The sequence below is a fragment of the Lissotriton vulgaris genome, chromosome 1_1, assembly GCF_964263255.1.
Source record: "Lissotriton vulgaris chromosome 1_1, aLisVul1.2, whole genome shotgun sequence".
NCBI classification, from domain to species: Eukaryota; Metazoa; Chordata; class Amphibia; order Caudata; family Salamandridae; genus Lissotriton; species Lissotriton vulgaris.
Window position 1 is genome coordinate 1,370,674,238 of NC_141685.1, and position 19,488 is coordinate 1,370,693,725.

At 41.5% G+C, this 19,488-nt stretch overlaps 11 non-coding genes across 11 annotated transcripts; all 11 read right to left on the minus strand.

Moving 5' to 3' along the window:
• Positions 1-498: 498 nt before the first annotated feature.
• On the minus strand, positions 499-570 carry TRNAH-GUG (transfer RNA histidin (anticodon GUG)). The gene has a single exon. It is a non-coding gene; the product is annotated as a tRNA-His (tRNA).
• A 1,289-nt stretch (positions 571-1,859) lies between these two features.
• TRNAS-AGA (transfer RNA serine (anticodon AGA)) lies at positions 1,860-1,941 on the minus strand. Its single transcript has one exon. It is a non-coding gene; the product is annotated as a tRNA-Ser (tRNA).
• Positions 1,942-3,441: 1,500 nt separating this feature from the next.
• TRNAH-GUG (transfer RNA histidin (anticodon GUG)) lies at positions 3,442-3,513 on the minus strand. Its single transcript has one exon. It is a non-coding gene; the product is annotated as a tRNA-His (tRNA).
• A 1,289-nt stretch (positions 3,514-4,802) lies between these two features.
• TRNAS-AGA (transfer RNA serine (anticodon AGA)) lies at positions 4,803-4,884 on the minus strand. The gene has a single exon. It is a non-coding gene; the product is annotated as a tRNA-Ser (tRNA).
• A 1,499-nt stretch (positions 4,885-6,383) lies between these two features.
• Positions 6,384-6,455, minus strand: TRNAH-GUG (transfer RNA histidin (anticodon GUG)). The gene has a single exon. It is a non-coding gene; the product is annotated as a tRNA-His (tRNA).
• A 2,869-nt stretch (positions 6,456-9,324) lies between these two features.
• TRNAH-GUG (transfer RNA histidin (anticodon GUG)) lies at positions 9,325-9,396 on the minus strand. The gene has a single exon. It is a non-coding gene; the product is annotated as a tRNA-His (tRNA).
• Positions 9,397-12,265: 2,869 nt separating this feature from the next.
• TRNAH-GUG (transfer RNA histidin (anticodon GUG)) lies at positions 12,266-12,337 on the minus strand. The gene has a single exon. It is a non-coding gene; the product is annotated as a tRNA-His (tRNA).
• Positions 12,338-13,626: 1,289 nt separating this feature from the next.
• On the minus strand, positions 13,627-13,708 carry TRNAS-AGA (transfer RNA serine (anticodon AGA)). Its single transcript has one exon. It is a non-coding gene; the product is annotated as a tRNA-Ser (tRNA).
• Positions 13,709-15,207: 1,499 nt separating this feature from the next.
• TRNAH-GUG (transfer RNA histidin (anticodon GUG)) lies at positions 15,208-15,279 on the minus strand. Its single transcript has one exon. It is a non-coding gene; the product is annotated as a tRNA-His (tRNA).
• Positions 15,280-16,568: 1,289 nt separating this feature from the next.
• TRNAS-AGA (transfer RNA serine (anticodon AGA)) lies at positions 16,569-16,650 on the minus strand. The gene has a single exon. It is a non-coding gene; the product is annotated as a tRNA-Ser (tRNA).
• A 1,499-nt stretch (positions 16,651-18,149) lies between these two features.
• TRNAH-GUG (transfer RNA histidin (anticodon GUG)) lies at positions 18,150-18,221 on the minus strand. Its single transcript has one exon. It is a non-coding gene; the product is annotated as a tRNA-His (tRNA).
• Positions 18,222-19,488: the final 1,267 nt, after the last annotated feature.

A 19,488-nucleotide genomic window follows, 5' to 3' on the forward strand; every position in this document is an offset into this window, starting at 1 on the left:
GGGGTAATTCCATATCAGAGAGGAGAAGCTTTATTTATTTATTGATAAATCCTATCTACTGGTGAGGTTGGATTTAATCTTACTATTGTATAAATGCCATTTTTAGAGAGTGAGCATTTCTCTGCACTTACTGCTCTATTTGCATTGAAACCTGTCTTCGATTGACGTCTGGATTGGGCTGCGAGACAGCTCCATATGTGCATTCCCTGTAGACAGCCACAACACAGGTCACTCAACTGCAACTGCATTCATCTGCATTCTGATTGGCCTGGGGGAGAGCTCCGCTCCCCTTACCGCAAATATGTTCAAGAACGATAATTTATGTCAGTAAGTACAGTATACCTACATCTTATAATCATGTGTGTTTAAATAATTTGTTGTTAGATCGTTTAAATATTGAAAAGGATCTGTTTTTAATAGACATTTTACAAAAACAACTGGTACATTTGGGAATTCTGTAAAGGAAAAACCCAACTGCCGTGACATTGCCAACCACAATGCCGTGACTCGGATTCGAACCGAGGTTGCTGCGGCCACAACGCAGAGTACTAACCACTATACGATCACGGCGAGCTACTTGGGCTCCATAACGTACAGTGACATGAAGAAATTATAATTCGGAACACTCAGGGCTACTCCTGTGATAGGCTGAATGTGTTCATTGCTTCCTCATTCCTTATACAAAGGCTTTATCTCCTCAGTGGTTGATAGGCTGAAACCGTTTCCTGGCCGCCTGCTTGTGAACTGGCAGGAGTCAAAGATCACACATACACTGGTGGGTCTGTGATGGGACACCAATGCAGAGAAACACACCTGGCGCAGATATTCTATTCTGTTTATTAGACCTGCATCTCCCCTGTACCTCCTCAAGCCATCTGTATGTGAAGCAAGAAAGAGTTAAGGAACGGTCCATCTACACTTTTATTGGGAGGATGCTGCCGTGAGCTCCTCCCAGCTAATCACACAAACAGCAGTAAAGCAAGATAACTACACAGTTAGGGGGGACTGCATGGTTAGGTTTTTGAGGAATTATTGAAACTGACCTCAGTGACCCATAATCAGAGCTGTGGCTAATGACTGCATGCCTAATTATGATGAAGCAAGCACCCTGGCTCGTAGGGGCCCCACAACTCACTTTTCTTAGCTCATTGAATTAAAGTATAAACTTCTGCCATGTGTGAGTGGTAAAGGCTTGTTAATTTTGTTGCTTTTCAAATTCACGTCTGACAACAAGACGAAGGAACATTGGGGCATCAGACGCTTTGGAAAGTAGCCACCAACCGCAGAGAAAGAGAGAAAGAGGGAAAAGACAGTATGAGGTGTGGAGAAAACAGCAGCAGGTACAAGGAGCTCAAATGAGATTAATGGCGCCTAAATAGAGCACGTAAAGGAACAGTTACAAATCTAAGAAAAGGGAAAGAAAAGACTAGGAAAAAACACAGAAAGAGCTTGTAGATGAAAGTCTCTTCCAGGAACAGCAGGTTAAGGGAAATTACACAGGGAGCAGTTAAGCTTGTAACACGGGGGAGAATAGAAAAGAAAATGCAGTTTTATGAAGTGTGTTTGCCTAATCCAGCTAGCACTTTTATTTTATTTCTCTATTTGCTTCTTTTATTGGTAAAGTAAGTTTCAAGTGCATGCACAGGTATGACCGAGAGAGCCAGGGTATAATAATTTGAAGCGTTTGCACCAGCGCTAATGAAGGACGAGAGTTATAGCAAAGATATGAAAGGGGGAGCGATAATAAATATGTGATATGGCAATAGTGACACCAAAATAAGCCACCTATTTATAAAACTGACATGGAAGAAATACTAAAGGTTAACTTCTGAAATTGTAGCCGATGTTAAAAAGATTCTCGTTGTCGGCAGGATTCGAACCTGCGCGGGGAGACCCCAATGGATTTCTAGTCCATCGCCTTAACCACTCGGCCACAACAACTGACTGCAAGGTGTGTGCACATAATCTGTATGCAAGTTTTCAAGGTGTCCCACAGCAAATTCCTGATATTCTGCAATGCACTTTTTTAAAAATAAGGTTTTTTTCAGCAGGCACATTCTCTCCTAAAAACAAAAATTGCATGCGTATATCTCTAGTTTGGAATACCATAGGCTTGCATGCATACTCTCATGGGTCACTCAAGTTTTTTGGACCCTATTGCACTCTGTTTTCATGCTGCTTTTAGTATATGTCCCATATTAAAGAAGTCTACCATCTTTGAGTATTTGAGGCTCCTTTGTAAGTGCTTTATATTTTTTCCTTGAAGAGCTATATAATAAAGGGGTCCGGGAAGGATTGCATTCATGGAAGATAAAAGAAGGCCCACTTGTCTCACCAAATGCTGTAGAGAAACCTGATGTTTTACTCATGTTATCCTTAGTTCGTTTTTGTTAGACCTTGCATTCTTAAGGTGGTCCCAACCCCACCTTATTGCTTTTCACCTCCGCATTTTGCTGTATCTTTTTGTTGGCCTTAGGACTCTGATCACTTTATCGCTACTAATCAGTGCTGAAGTGCACGTGCTTCTTCCCTAATCATGTGTATAATTGGAGTATACCTGACTGACAGATTTAATTTACTTGAAAGCCCCTTGTAAAGTGGTATACCATATACCCAGGGACTGATTGTGCCGCCCAAAGAAATAGCATTTCAAACCTGTCTCAAGCCTGCTACTGCAGTGCCTGTGCTGCAGTGTACTGCCACTTCGACTTGGCATTTAAAACTACTTGCCAAGCCTTAAACTCCAATTTTATTACATATCAGTAACCCCTAAGGTAGGCCCTAGGTAGTCCTAGGGGCATCATGCTATGTAAGTAAAAGGTAAGACATGTACTGTGGTAGTTTGTATGTCCTAGCAGTATCAAACAGTCTATTACATTTTTCACTACTGTGAGGTCTGCCCCTCTCATAGGTTAGCATTGGGTATTCCCTTATACTTTTTGGGGGGTAATTCCATATCAGAGAGGAGAAGCTTTATTTATTTATTGATAAATCCTATCTACTGGTGAGGTTGGATTTAATCTTACTATTGTATAAATGCCATTTTTAGAGAGTGAGCATTTCTCTGCACTTACTGCTCTATTTGCATTGAAACCTGTCTTCGATTGACGTCTGGATTGGGCTGCGAGACAGCTACATATGTGCATTCCCTGTAGACAGCCACAACACAGGTCACTCAACTGCAACTGCATTCATCTGCATTCTGATTGGCCTGGGGGAGAGCTCCGCTCCCCTTACCGCAAATATGTTCAAGAACGATAATTTATGTCAGTAAGTACAGTATACCTACATCTTATAATCATGTGTGTTTAAATAATTTGTTGTTAGATCGTTTAAATATTGAAAAGGATCTGTTTTTAATAGACATTTTACAAAAACAACTGGTACATTTGGGAATTCTGTAAAAGAAAAACCCAACTGCCGTGACATTGCCAACCACAATGCCGTGACTCGGATTCGAACCGAGGTTGCTGCGGCCACAACGCAGAGTACTAACCACTATACGATCACGGCGAGCTACTTGGGCTCAATAACGTACAGTGACATGAAGAAATTATAATTCGGAACACTCAGGGCTACTCCTGTGATAGGCTGAATGTGTTCATTGCTTCCTCATTCCTTATACAAAGGCTTTATCTCCTCAGTGGTTGATAGGCTGAAACCGTTTCCTGGCCGCCTGCTTGTGAACTGGCAGGAGTCAAAGATCACACATACACTGGTGGGCCTGTGATGGGACACCAATGCAGAGAAACACACCTGGCGCAGATATTCTATTCTGTTTATTAGACCTGCATCTCCCCTGTACCTCCTCAAGCCATCTGTATGTGAAGCAAGAAAGAGTTAAGGAACGGTCCATCTACACTTTTATTGGGAGGATGCTGCCGTGAGCTCCTCCCAGCTAATCACACAAACAGCAGAAAAGCAAGATAACTACACAGTTAGGGGGGACTGCATGGTTAGGTTTTTGAGGAATTATTGAAACTGACCTCAGTGACCCATAATCAGAGCTGTGGCTAATGACTGCATGCCTAATTATGATGAAGCAAGCACCATGGCTCGTAGGGGCCCCACAACACACTTTTCTTAGCTCATTGAATTAAAGTATAAACTTCTGCCATGTGTGAGTGGTAAAGGCTTGTTAATTTTGTTGCTTTTCAAATTCACGTCTGACAACAAGACGAAGGAACATTGGGGCATCAGACGCTTTGGAAAGTAGCCACCAACCGCAGAGAAAGAGAGAAAGAGGGAAAAGACAGTATGAGGTGTGGAGAAAACAGCAGCAGGTACAAGGAGCTCAAATGAGATTAATGGCGCCTAAATAGAGCACGTAAAGGAACAGTTACAAATCTAAGAAAAGGGAAAGAAAAGACTAGGAAAAAACACAGAAAGAGCTTGTAGATGAAATTCTCTTCCAGGAACAGCAGGTTAAGGGAAATTACACAGGGAGCAGTTAAGCTTGTAACACGGGGGAGAATAGAAAAGAAAATGCAGTTTTATGAAGTGTGTTTGCCTAATCCAGCTAGCACTTTTATTTTATTTCTCTATTTGCTTCTTTTATTGGTAAAGTAAGTTTCAAGTGCATGCACAGGTATGACCGAGAGAGCCAGGGTATAATAATTTGAAGCGTTTGCACCAGCGCTAATGAAGGACGAGAGTTATAGCAAAGATATGAAAGGGGGAGCGATAATAAATATGTGATATGGCAATAGTGACACCAAAATAAGCCACCTATTTATAAAACTGACATGGAAGAAATACTAAAGGTTAACTTCTGAAATTGTAGCCGATGTTAAAAAGATTCTCGTTGTCGGCAGGATTCGAACCTGCGCGGGGAGACCCCAATGGATTTCTAGTCCATCGCCTTAACCACTCGGCCACAACAACTGACTGCAAGGTGTGTGCACATAATCTGTATGCAAGTTTTCAAGGTGTCCCACAGCAAATTCCTGATATTCTGCAATGCACTTTTTAAAAATAAGGTTTTTTTCAGCAGGCACATTCTCTCCTAAAAACAAAAATTGCATGCGTATATCTCTAGTTTGGAATACCATAGGCTTGCATGCATACTCTCATGGGTCACTCAAGTTTTTTGGACCCTATTGCACTCTGTTTTCATGCTGCTTTTAGTATATGTCCCATATTAAAGAAGTCTACCATCTTTGAGTATTTGAGGCTCCTTTGTAAGTGCTTCATATTTTTTCCTTGAAGAGCTATATAATAAAGGGGTCCGGGAAGGATTGCATTTATGGAAGATAAAAGAAGGCCCACTTGTCTCACCAAATGCTGTAGAGAAACCTGATGTTTTACTCATGTTATCCTTAGTTCGTTTTTGTTAGACCTTGCATTCTTAAGGTGGTCCCAACCCCACCTTATTGCTTTTCACCTCCGCATTTTGCTGTATCTTTTTGTTGGCCTTAGGACTCTGATCACTTTATCGCTACTAATCAGTGCTGAAGTGCACGTGCTTCTTCCCTAATCATGTGTATAATTGGAGTATACCTGACTGACAGATTTAATTTACTTGAAAGCCCCTTGTAAAGTGGTATACCATATACCCAGGGACTGATTGTGCGGCCCAAAGAAATAGCATTTCAAACCTGTCTCAAGCCTGCTACTGCAGTGCCTGTGCTGCAGTGTACTGCCACTTCGACTTGGCATTTAAAACTACTTGCCAAGCCTTAAACTCCAATTTTATTACATATCAGTAACCCCTAAGGTAGGCCCTAGGTAGTCCTAGGGGCATCATGCTATGTAAGTAAAAGGTAAGACATGTACTGTGGTAGTTTGTATGTCCTAGCAGTATCAAACAGTCTATTACATTTTTCACTACTGTGAGGTCTGCCCCTCTCATAGGTTAGCATTGGGTATTCCCTTATACTTTTTGGGGGGTAATTCCATATCAGAGAGGAGAAGCTTTATTTATTTATTGATAAATCCTATCTACTGGTGAGGTTGGATTTAATCTTACTATTTTATAAATGCCATTTTTAGAGAGTGAGCATTTCTCTGCACTTACTGCTCTATTTGCATTGAAACCTGTCTTCGATTGACGTCTGGATTGGGCTGCGAGACAGCTACATATGTGCATTCCCTGTAGACAGCCACAACACAGGTCACTCAACTGCAACTGCATTCATCTGCATTCTGATTGGCCTGGGGGAGAGCTCCGCTCCCCTTACCGCAAATATGTTCAAGAACGATAATTTATGTCAGTAAGTACAGTATACCTACATCTTATAATCATGTGTGTTTAAATAATTTGTTGTTAGATCGTTTAAATATTGAAAAGGATCTGTTTTTAATAGACATTTTACAAAAACAACTGGTACATTTGGGAATTCTGTAAAAGAAAAACCCAACTGCCGTGACATTGCCAACCACAATGCCGTGACTCGGATTCGAACCGAGGTTGCTGCGGCCACAACGCAGAGTACTAACCACTATACGATCACGGCGAGCTACTTGGGCTCAATAACGTACAGTGACATGAAGAAATTATAATTCTGAACACTCAGGGCTACTCCTGTGATAGGCTGAATGTGTTCATTGCTTCCTCATTCCTTATACAAAGGCTTTATCTCCTCAGTGGTTGATAGGCTGAAACCGTTTCCTGGCCGCCTGCTTGTGAACTGGCAGGAGTCAAAGATCACACATACACTGGTGGGCCTGTGATGGGACACCAATGCAGAGAAACACACCTGGCGCAGATATTCTATTCTGTTTATTAGACCTGCATCTCCCCTGTACCTCCTCAAGCCATCTGTATGTGAAGCAAGAAAGAGTTAAGGAACGGTCCATCTACACTTTTATTGGGAGGATGCTGCCGTGAGCTCCTCCCAGCTAATCACACAAACAGCAGTAAAGCAAGTTACCTACACAGTTAGGGGGGACTGCATGGTTAGGTTTTTGAGGAATTATTGAAACTGACCTCAGTGACCCATAATCAGAGCTGTGGCTAATGACTGCATGCCTAATTATGATGAAGCAAGCACCATGGCTCGTAGGGGCCCAACAACACACTTTTCTTAGCTCATTGAATTAAAGTATAAACTTCTGCCATGTGTGAGTGGTAAAGGCTTGTTAATTTTGTTGCTTTTCAAATTCACGTCTGACAACAAGACGAAGGAACATTGGGACATCAGACGCTTTGGAAAGTAGCCACCAACCGCAGAGAAAGAGAGAAAGAGGGAAAAGACAGTATGAGGTGTGGAGAAAACAGCAGCAGGTACAAGGAGCTCAAATGAGATTAATGGCGCCTAAATAGAGCACGTAAAGGAACAGTTACAAATCTAAGAAAAGGGAAAGAAAAGACTAGGAAAAATCACAGAAAGAGCTTGTAGATGAAATTCTCTTCCAGGAACAGCAGGTTAAGAGAAATTACACAGGGAGCAGTTAAGCTTGTAACACGGGGGAGAATAGAAAAGAAAATGCAGTTTTATGAAGTGTGTTTGCCTAATCCAGCTAGCACTTTTATTTTATTTCTCTATTTGCTTCTTTTATTGGTAAAGTAAGTTTCAAGTGCATGCACAGGTATGACCGAGAGAGCCAGGGTATAATAATTTGAAGCGTTTGCACCAGCGCTAATGAAGGACGAGAGTTATAGCAAAGATATGAAAGGGGGAGCGATAATAAATATGTGATATGGCAATAGTGACACCAAAATAAGCCACCTATTTATAAAACTGACATGGAAGAAATACTAAAGGTTAACTTCTGAAATTGTAGCCGATGTTAAAAAGATTCTCGTTGTCGGCAGGATTCGAACCTGCGCAGGGAGACCCCAATGGATTTCTAGTTCATTGCCTTAACCACTCGGCCACAACAACTGACTGCAAGGTGTGTGCACATAATCTGTATGCAAGTTTTCAAGGTGTCCCACAGCAAATTCCTGATATTCTGCAATGCACTTTTTAAAAATAAGGTTTTTTTCAGCAGGCACATTCTCTCCTAAAAACAAAAATTGCATGCGTATATCTCTAGTTTGGAATACCATAGGCTTGCCTGCATACTCTCATGGGTCACTCAAGTTTTTTGGACCCTATTGCACTCTGTTTTCGTGCTCTTTTAGTATATGTCCCATATTAAAGAAGTCTACCATCTTTGAGTATTTGAGGCTCCTTTGTAAGTGCTTTATATTTTTTCCTTGAAGAGCTATATAATAAAGGGGTCCGGGAAGGATTGCATTTATGGAAGATAAAAGAAGGCCCACTTGTCTCACCAAATGCTGTAGAGAAACCTGATGTTTTACTCATGTTATCCTTAGTTCGTTTTTGTTAGACCTTGCATTCTTAAGGTGGTCCCAACCCCACCTTATTGCTTTTCACCTCCGCATTTTGCTGTATCTTTTTGTTGGCCTTAGGACTCTGATTACTTTATCGCTACTAATCAGTGCTGAAGTGCACGTGCTTCTTCCCTAATCATGTGTATAATTGGAGTATACCTGACTGACAGATTTAATTTACTTGAAAGCCCCTTGTAAAGTGGTATACCATATACCCAGGGACTGATTGTGCGGCCCAAAGAAATAGCATTTCAAACCTGTCTCAAGCCTGCTACTGCAGTGCCTGTGCTGCAGTGTACTGCCACTTCGACTTGGCATTTAAAACTACTTGCCAAGCCTTAAACTCCAATTTTATTACATATCAGTAACCCCTAAGGTAGGCCCTAGGTAGTCCTAGGGGCATCATGCTATGTAAGTAAAAGGTAAGACATGTACTGTGGTAGTTTGTATGTCCTAGCAGTATCAAACAGTCTATTACATTTTTCACTACTGTGAGGTCTGCCCCTCTCATAGGTTAGCATTGGGTATTCCCTTATACTTTTTGGGGGGTAATTCCATATCAGAGAGGAGAAGCTTTATTTATTTATTGATAAATCCTATCTACTGGTGAGGTTGGATTTAATCTTACTATTTTATAAATGCCATTTTTAGAGAGTGAGCATTTCTCTGCACTTACTGCTCTATTTGCATTGAAACCTGTCTTCGATTGACGTCTGGATTGGGCTGCGAGACAGCTACATATGTGCATTCCCTGTAGACAGCCACAACACAGGTCACTCAACTGCAACTGCATTCATCTGCATTCTGATTGGCCTGGGGGAGAGCTCCGCTCCCCTTACCGCAAATATGTTCAAGAACGATAATTTATGTCAGTAAGTACAGTATACCTACATCTTATAATCATGTGTGTTTAAATAATTTGTTGTTAGATCGTTTAAATATTGAAAAGGATCTGTTTTTAATAGACATTTTACAAAAACAACTGGTACATTTGGGAATTCTGTAAAAGAAAAACCCAACTGCCGTGACATTGCCAACCACAATGCCGTGACTCGGATTCGAACCGAGGTTGCTGCGGCCACAACGCAGAGTACTAACCACTATACGATCACGGCGAGCTACTTGGGCTCAATAACGTACAGTGACATGAAGAAATTATAATTCTGAACACTCAGGGCTACTCCTGTGATAGGCTGAATGTGTTCATTGCTTCCTCATTCCTTATACAAAGGCTTTATCTCCTCAGTGGTTGATAGGCTGAAACCGTTTCCTGGCCGCCTGCTTGTGAACTGGCAGGAGTCAAAGATCACACATACACTGGTGGGCCTGTGATGGGACACCAATGCAGAGAAACACACCTGGCGCAGATATTCTATTCTGTTTATTAGACCTGCATCTCCCCTGTACCTCCTCAAGCCATCTGTATGTGAAGCAAGAAAGAGTTAAGGAACGGTCCATCTACACTTTTATTGGGAGGATGCTGCCGTGAGCTCCTCCCAGCTAATCACACAAACAGCAGTAAAGCAAGTTACCTACACAGTTAGGGGGGACTGCATGGTTAGGTTTTTGAGGAATTATTGAAACTGACCTCAGTGACCCATAATCAGAGCTGTGGCTAATGACTGCATGCCTAATTATGATGAAGCAAGCACCATGGCTCGTAGGGGCCCAACAACACACTTTTCTTAGCTCATTGAATTAAAGTATAAACTTCTGCCATGTGTGAGTGGTAAAGGCTTGTTAATTTTGTTGCTTTTCAAATTCACGTCTGACAACAAGACGAAGGAACATTGGGACATCAGACGCTTTGGAAAGTAGCCACCAACCGCAGAGAAAGAGAGAAAGAGGGAAAAGACAGTATGAGGTGTGGAGAAAACAGCAGCAGGTACAAGGAGCTCAAATGAGATTAATGGCGCCTAAATAGAGCACGTAAAGGAACAGTTACAAATCTAAGAAAAGGGAAAGAAAAGACTAGGAAAAATCACAGAAAGAGCTTGTAGATGAAATTCTCTTCCAGGAACAGCAGGTTAAGAGAAATTACACAGGGAGCAGTTAAGCTTGTAACACGGGGGAGAATAGAAAAGAAAATGCAGTTTTATGAAGTGTGTTTGCCTAATCCAGCTAGCACTTTTATTTTATTTCTCTATTTGCTTCTTTTATTGGTAAAGTAAGTTTCAAGTGCATGCACAGGTATGACCGAGAGAGCCAGGGTATAATAATTTGAAGCGTTTGCACCAGCGCTAATGAAGGACGAGAGTTATAGCAAAGATATGAAAGGGGGAGCGATAATAAATATGTGATATGGCAATAGTGACACCAAAATAAGCCACCTATTTATAAAACTGACATGGAAGAAATACTAAAGGTTAACTTCTGAAATTGTAGCCGATGTTAAAAAGATTCTCGTTGTCGGCAGGATTCGAACCTGCGCAGGGAGACCCCAATGGATTTCTAGTTCATTGCCTTAACCACTCGGCCACAACAACTGACTGCAAGGTGTGTGCACATAATCTGTATGCAAGTTTTCAAGGTGTCCCACAGCAAATTCCTGATATTCTGCAATGCACTTTTTAAAAATAAGGTTTTTTTCAGCAGGCACATTCTCTCCTAAAAACAAAAATTGCATGCGTATATCTCTAGTTTGGAATACCATAGGCTTGCCTGCATACTCTCATGGGTCACTCAAGTTTTTTGGACCCTATTGCACTCTGTTTTCGTGCTCTTTTAGTATATGTCCCATATTAAAGAAGTCTACCATCTTTGAGTATTTGAGGCTCCTTTGTAAGTGCTTTATATTTTTTCCTTGAAGAGCTATATAATAAAGGGGTCCGGGAAGGATTGCATTTATGGAAGATAAAAGAAGGCCCACTTGTCTCACCAAATGCTGTAGAGAAACCTGATGTTTTACTCATGTTATCCTTAGTTCGTTTTTGTTAGACCTTGCATTCTTAAGGTGGTCCCAACCCCACCTTATTGCTTTTCACCTCCGCATTTTGCTGTATCTTTTTGTTGGCCTTAGGACTCTGATCACTTTATCGCTACTAATCAGTGCTGAAGTGCACGTGCTTCTTCCCTAATCATGTGTATAATTGGAGTATACCTGACTGACAGATTTAATTTACTTGAAAGCCCCTTGTAAAGTGGTATACCATATACCCAGGGACTGATTGTGCCGCCCAAAGAAATAGCATTTCAAACCTGTCTCAAGCCTGCTACTGCAGTGCCTGTGCTGCAGTGTACTGCCACTTCGACTTGGCATTTAAAACTACTTGCCAAGCCTTAAACTCCAATTTTATTACATATCAGTAACCCCTAAGGTAGGCCCTAGGTAGTCCTAGGGGCATCATGCTATGTAAGTAAAAGGTAAGACATGTACTGTGGTAGTTTGTATGTCCTAGCAGTATCAAACAGTCTATTACATTTTTCACTACTGTGAGGTCTGCCCCTCTCATAGGTTAGCATTGGGTATTCCCTTATACTTTTTGGGGGGTAATTCCATATCAGAGAGGAGAAGCTTTATTTATTTATTGATAAATCCTATCTACTGGTGAGGTTGGATTTAATCTTACTATTGTATAAATGCCATTTTTAGAGAGTGAGCATTTCTCTGCACTTACTGCTCTATTTGCATTGAAACCTGTCTTCGATTGACGTCTGGATTGGGCTGCGAGACAGCTACATATGTGCATTCCCTGTAGACAGCCACAACACAGGTCACTCAACTGCAACTGCATTCATCTGCATTCTGATTGGCCTGGGGGAGAGCTCCGCTCCCCTTACCGCAAATATGTTCAAGAACGATAATTTATGTCAGTAAGTACAGTATACCTACATCTTATAATCATGTGTGTTTAAATAATTTGTTGTTAGATCGTTTAAATATTGAAAAGGATCTGTTTTTTATAGACATTTTACAAAAACAACTGGTACATTTGGGAATTCTGTAAAGGAAAAACCCAACTGCCGTGACATTGCCAACCACAATGCCGTGACTCGGATTCGAACCGAGGTTGCTGCGGCCACAACGCAGAGTACTAACCACTATACGATCACGGCGAGCTACTTGGGCTCAATAACGTACAGTGACATGAAGAAATTATAATTCGGAACACTCAGGGCTACTCCTGTGATAGGCTGAATGTGTTCATTGCTTCCTCATTCCTTATACAAAGGCTTTATCTCCTCAGTGGTTGATAGGCTGAAACCGTTTCCTGGCCGCCTGCTTGTGAACTGGCAGGAGTCAAAGATCACACATACACTGGTGGGCCTGTGATGGGACACCAATGCAGAGAAACACACCTGGCGCAGATATTCTATTCTGTTTATTAGACCTGCATCTCCCCTGTACCTCCTCAAGCCATCTGTATGTGAAGCAAGAAAGAGTTAAGGAACGGTCCATCTACACTTTTATTGGGAGGATGCTGCCGTGAGCTCCTCCCAGCTAATCACACAAACAGCAGTAAAGCAAGATAACTACACAGTTAGGGGGGACTGCATGGTTAGGTTTTTGAGGAATTATTGAAACTGACCTCAGTGACCCATAATCAGAGCTGTGGCTAATGACTGCATGCCTAATTATGATGAAGCAAGCACCATGGCTCGTAGGGGCCCCACAACACACTTTTCTTAGCTCATTGAATTAAAGTATAAACTTCTGCCATGTGTGAGTGGTAAAGGCTTGTTAATTTTGTTGCTTTTCAAATTCACGTCTGACAACAAGACGAAGGAACATTGGGGCATCAGACGCTTTGGAAAGTAGCCACCAACCGCAGAGAAAGAGAGAAAGAGGGAAAAGACAGTATGAGGTGTGGAGAAAACAGCAGCAGGTACAAGGAGCTCAAATGAGATTAATGGCGCCTAAATAGAGCACGTAAAGGAACAGTTACAAATCTAAGAAAAGGGAAAGAAAAGACTAGGAAAAAACACAGAACGAGCTTGTAGATGAAATTCTCTTCCAGGAACAGCAGGTTAAGGGAAATTACACAGGGAGCAGTTAAGCTTGTAACACGGGGGAGAATAGAAAAGAAAATGCAGTTTTATGAAGTGTGTTTGCCTAATCCAGCTAGCACTTTTATTTTATTTCTCTATTTGCTTCTTTTATTGGTAAAGTAAGTTTCAAGTGCATGCACAGGTATGACCGAGAGAGCCAGGGTATAATATTTTGAAGCGTTTGCACCAGCGCTAATGAAGGACGAGAGTTATAGCAAAGATATGAAAGGGGGAGCGATAATAAATATGTGATATGGCAATAGTGACACCAAAATAAGCCACCTATTTATAAAACTGACATGGAAGAAATACTAAAGGTTAACTTCTGAAATTGTAGCCGATGTTAAAAAGATTCTCGTTGTCGGCAGGATTCGAACCTGCGTGGGGAGACCCCAATGGATTTCTAGTCCATCGCCTTAACCACTCGGCCACAACAACTGACTGCAAGGTGTGTGCACATAATCTGTATGCAAGTTTTCAAGGTGTCCCACAGCAAATTCCTGATATTCTGCAATGCACTTTTTAAAAATAAGGTTTTTTTCAGCAGGCACATTCTCTCCTAAAAACAAAAATTGCATGCGTATATCTCTAGTTTGGAATACCATAGGCTTGCATGCATACTCTCATGGGTCACTCAAGTTTTTTGGACCCTATTGCACTCTGTTTTCATGCTGCTTTTAGTATATGTCCCATATTAAAGAAGTCTACCATCTTTGAGTATTTGAGGCTCCTTTGTAAGTGCTTTATATTTTTTCCTTGAAGAGCTATATAATAAAGGGGTCCGGGAAGGATTGCATTTATGGAAGATAAAAGAAGGCCCACTTGTCTCACCAAATGCTGTAGAGAAACCTGATGTTTTACTCATGTTATCCTTAGTTCGTTTTTGTTAGACCTTGCATTCTTAAGGTGGTCCCAACCCCACCTTATTGCTTTTCACCTCCGCATTTTGCTGTATCTTTTTGTTGGCCTTAGGACTCTGATCACTTTATCGCTACTAATCAGTGCTGAAGTGCACGTGCTTCTTCCCTAATCATGTGTATAATTGGAGTATACCTGACTGACAGATTTAATTTACTTGAAAGCCCCTTGTAAAGTGGTATACCATATACCCAGGGACTGATTGTGCCGCCCAAAGAAATAGCATTTCAAACCTGTCTCAAGCCTGCTACTGCAGTGCCTGTGCTGCAGTGTACTGCCACTTCGACTTGGCATTTAAAACTACTTGCCAAGCCTTAAACTCCAATTTTATTACATATCAGTAACCCCTAAGGTAGGCCCTAGGTAGTCCTAGGGGCATCATGCTATGTAAGTAAAAGGTAAGACATGTACTGTGGTAGTTTGTATGTCCTAGCAGTATCAAACAGTCTATTACATTTTTCACTACTGTGAGGTCTGCCCCTCTCATAGGTTAGCATTGGGTATTCCCTTATACTTTTTGGGGGGTAATTCCATATCAGAGAGGAGAAGCTTTATTTATTTATTGATAAATCCTATCTACTGGTGAGGTTGGATTTAATCTTACTATTGTATAAATGCCATTTTTAGAGAGTGAGCATTTCTCTGCACTTACTGCTCTATTTGCATTGAAACCTGTCTTCGATTGACGTCTGGATTGGGCTGCGAGACAGCTACATATGTGCATTCCCTGTAGACAGCCACAACACAGGTCACTCAACTGCAACTGCATTCATCTGCATTCTGATTGGCCTGGGGGAGAGCTCCGCTCCCCTTACCGCAAATATGTTCAAGAACGATAATTTATGTCAGTAAGTACAGTATACCTACATCTTATAATCATGTGTGTTTAAATAATTTGTTGTTAGATCGTTTAAATATTGAAAAGGATCTGTTTTTAATAGACATTTTACAAAAACAACTGGTACATTTGGGAATTCTGTAAAAGAAAAACCCAACTGCCGTGACATTGCCAACCACAATGCCGTGACTCGGATTCGAACCGAGGTTGCTGCGGCCACAACGCAGAGTACTAACCACTATACGATCACGGCGAGCTACTTGGGCTCAATAACGTACAGTGACATGAAGAAATTATAATTCGGAACACTCAGGGCTACTCCTGTGATAGGCTGAATGTGTTCATTGCTTCCTCATTCCTTATACAAAGGCTTTATCTCCTCAGTGGTTGATAGGCTGAAACCGTTTCCTGGCCGCCTGCTTGTGAACTGGCAGGAGTCAAAGATCACACATACACTGGTGGGCCTGTGATGGGACACCAATGCAGAGAAACACACCTGGCGCAGATATTCTATTCTGTTCATTAGACCTGCATCTCCCCTGTACCTCCTCAAGCCATCTGTATGTGAAGCAAGAAAGAGTTAAGGAACGGTCCATCTACACTTTTATTGGGAGGATGCTGCCGTGAGCTCCTCCCAGCTAATCACACAAACAGCAGTAAAGCAAGATAACTACACAGTTAGGGGGGACTGCATGGTTAGGTTTTTGAGGAATTATTGAAACTGACCTCAGTGACCCATAATCAGAGCTGTGGCTAATGACTGCATGCCTAATTATGATGAAGCAAGCACCCTGGCTCGTAGGGGCCCCACAACTCACTTTTCTTAGCTCATTGAATTAAAGTATAAACTTCTGCCATGTGTGAGTGGTAAAGGCTTGTTAATTTTGTTGCTTTTCAAATTCACGTCTGACAACAAGACGAAGGAACATTGGGGCATCAGACGCTTTGGAAAGTAGCCACCAACCGCAGAGAAAGAGAGAAAGAGGGAAAAGACAGTATGAGGTGTGGAGAAAACAGCAGCAGGTACAAGGAGCTCAAATGAGATTAATGGCGCCTAAATAGAGCACGTAAAGGAACAGTTACAAATCTAAGAAAAGGGAAAGAAAAGACTAGGAAAAAACACAGAAAGAGCTTGTAGATGAAATTCTCTTCCAGGAACAGCAGGTTAAGGGAAATTACACAGGGAGCAGTTAAGCTTGTAACACGGGGGAGAATAGAAAAGAAAATGCAGTTTTATGAAGTGTGTTTGCCTAATCCAGCTAGCACTTTTATTTTATTTCTCTATTTGCTTCTTTTATTGGTAAAGTAAGTTTCAAGTGCATGCACAGGTATGACCGAGAGAGCCAGGGTATAATAATTTGAAGCGTTTGCACCAGCGCTAATGAAGGACGAGAGTTATAGCAAAGATATGAAAGGGGGAGCGATAATAAATATGTGATATGGCAATAGTGACACCAAAATAAGCCACCTATTTATAAAACTGACATGGAAGAAATACTAAAGGTTAACTTCTGAAATTGTAGCCGATGTTAAAAAGATTCTCGTTGTCGGCAGGATTCGAACCTGCGCGGGGAGACCCCAATGGATTTCTAGTCCATCGCCTTAACCACTCGGCCACAACAACTGACTGCAAGGTGTGTGCACATAATCTGTATGCAAGTTTTCAAGGTGTCCCACAGCAAATTCCTGATATTCTGCAATGCACTTTTTAAAAATAAGGTTTTTTTCAGCAGGCACATTCTCTCCTAAAAACAAAAATTGCATGCGTATATCTCTAGTTTGGAATACCATAGGCTTGCATGCATACTCTCATGGGTCACTCAAGTTTTTTGGACCCTATTGCACTCTGTTTTCATGCTGCTTTTAGTATATGTCCCATATTAAAGAAGTCTACCATCTTTGAGTATTTGAGGCTCCTTTGTAAGTGCTTTATATTTTTTCCTTGAAGAGCTATATAATAAAGGGGTCCGGGAAGGATTGCATTCATGGAAGATAAAAGAAGGCCCACTTGTCTCACCAAATGCTGTAGAGAAACCTGATGTTTTACTCATGTTATCCTTAGTTCGTTTTTGTTAGACCTTGCATTCTTAAGGTGGTCCCAACCCCACCTTATTGCTTTTCACCTCCGCATTTTTCTGTATCTTTTTGTTGGCCTTAGGACTCTGATCACTTTATCGCTACTAATCAGTGCTGAAGTGCACGTGCTTCTTCCCTAATCATGTGTATAATTGGAGTATACCTGACTGACAGATTTAATTTACTTGAAAGCCCCTTGTAAAGGGGTATACCATATACCCAGGGACTGATTGTGCGGCCCAAAGAAATAGCATTTCAAACCTGTCTCAAGCCTGCTACTGCAGTGCCTGTGCTGCAGTGTACTGCCACTTCGACTTGGCATTTAAAACTACTTGCCAAGCCTTAAACTCCAATTTTATTACATATCAGTAACCCCTAAGGTAGGCCCTAGGTAGTCCTAGGGGCATCATGCTATGTAAGTAAAAGGTAAGACATGTACTGTGGTAGTTTGTATGTCCTAGCAGTATCAAACAGTCTATTACATTTTTCACTACTGTGAGGTCTGCCCCTCTCATAGGTTAGCATTGGGTATTCCCTTATACTTTTTGGGGGGTAATTCCATATCAGAGAGGAGAAGCTTTATTTATTTATTGATAAATCCTATCTACTGGTGAGGTTGGATTTAATCTTACTATTGTATAAATGCCATTTTTAGAGAGTGAGCATTTCTCTGCACTTACTGCTCTATTTGCATTGAAACCTGTCTTCGATTGACGTCTGGATTGGGCTGCGAGACAGCTACATATGTGCATTCCCTGTAGACAGCCACAACACAGGTCACTCAACTGCAACTGCATTCATCTGCATTCTGATTGGCCTGGGGGAGAGCTCCGCTCCCCTTACCGCAAATATGTTCAAGAACGATAATTTATGTCAGTAAGTACAGTATACCTACATCTTATAATCATGTGTGTTTAAATAATTTGTTGTTAGATCGTTTAAATATTGAAAAGGATCTGTTTTTTATAGACATTTTACAAAAACAACTGGTACATTTGGGAATTCTGTAAAGGAAAAACCCAACTGCCGTGACATTGCCAACCACAATGCCGTGACTCGGATTCGAACCGAGGTTGCTGCGGCCACAACGCAGAGTACTAACCACTATACGATCACGGCGAGCTACTTGGGCTCAATAACGTACAGTGACATGAAGAAATTATAATTCGGAACACTCAGGGCTACTCCTGTGATAGGCTGAATGTGTTCATTGCTTCCTCATTCCTTATACAAAGGCTTTATCTCCTCAGTGGTTGATAGGCTGAAACCGTTTCCTGGCCGCCTGCTTGTGAACTGGCAGGAGTCAAAGATCACACATACACTGGTGGGCCTGTGATGGGACACCAATGCAGAGAAACACACCTGGCGCAGATATTCTATTCTGTTTATTAGACCTGCATCTCCCCTGTACCTCCTCAAGCCATCTGTATGTGAAGCAAGAAAGAGTTAAGGAACGGTCCATCTACACTTTTATTGGGAGGATGCTGCCGTGAGCTCCTCCCAGCTAATCACACAAACAGCAGTAAAGCAAGATAACTACACAGTTAGGGGGGACTGCATGGTTAGGTTTTTGAGGAATTATTGAAACTGACCTCAGTGACCCATAATCAGAGCTGTGGCTAATGACTGCATGCCTAATTATGATGAAGCAAGCACCATAGCTCGTAGGGGCCCCACAACACACTTTTCTTAGCTCATTGAATTAAAGTATAAACTTCTGCCATGTGTGAGTGGTAAAGGCTTGTTAATTTTGTTGCTTTTCAAATTCACGTCTGACAACAAGACGAAGGAACATTGGGGCATCAGACGCTTTGGAAAGTAGCCACCAACCGCAGAGAAAGAGAGAAAGAGGGAAAATACAGTATGAGGTGTGGAGAAAACAGCAGCAGGTACAAGGAGCTCAAATGAGATTAATGGCGCCTAAATAGAGCACGTAAAGGAACAGTTACAAATCGAAGAAAAGGGAAAGAAAAGACTAGGAAAAAACACAGAAAGAGCTTGTAGATGAAATTCTCTTCCGGGAACAGCAGGTTAAGAGAAATTACACAGGGGGCAGTTAAGCTTGTAACACGGGGGAGAATAGAAAAGAAAATGCAGTTTTATGAAGTGTCTTTGCCTAATCCAGCTAGCACTTTTATTTTATTTCTCTATTTGCTTCTTTTATTGGTAAAGTAAGTTTCAAGTGCATGCACAGGTATGACCGAGAGAGCCAGGGTATAATAATTTGAAGCGTTTGCACCAGCGCTAATGAAGGACGAGAGTTATAGCAAAGATATGAAAGGGGGAGCGATAATAAATATGTGATATGGCAATAGTGACACCAAAATAAGCCACCTATTTATAAAACTGACATGGAAGAAATACTAAAGGTTAACTTCTGAAATTG